Consider the following 345-nt stretch of genomic DNA (forward strand, 5'->3'; position numbering starts at 1 on the left):
GCACACACAGACGGACAGACAGACACACACAGAGACACAGACAGACACACACACACACAGACGGACAGACAGACACACAGACGGACAGACAGACACACAGACACACAGACACACAGACAGACACACAGACACACAGACAGACAGACACACACACACACACACACACACACACACACACAGAGACAGACACAGACAGACACACACAGACAGACAGACAGACCCACACACACAGAGAGACAGACAGACAGACACGCATACACACAGACAGACAGACAGACCCTCACACACACACACACACACACACAGAGACAGACAGACAGACAGACACACACACACACACACACA

The 345-nt window shown here is 51.6% G+C and overlaps 1 protein-coding gene across 4 annotated transcripts in view; it reads left to right on the forward strand.

Moving 5' to 3' along the window:
- The window catches only part of LOC107552129 (kelch-like protein 20), a 19133-nt gene that overhangs the window by 4592 nt on the left and 14196 nt on the right, over positions 1-345 (forward strand). The gene's annotated exons all lie outside the window — the stretch shown is intronic.

This window comes from Sinocyclocheilus grahami, unplaced genomic scaffold (assembly GCF_001515645.1).
Source record: "Sinocyclocheilus grahami isolate Dianchi unplaced genomic scaffold, SAMN03320097.WGS_v1.1 scaffold441.1, whole genome shotgun sequence".
NCBI classification, from domain to species: domain Eukaryota; kingdom Metazoa; phylum Chordata; class Actinopteri; order Cypriniformes; family Cyprinidae; genus Sinocyclocheilus; species Sinocyclocheilus grahami.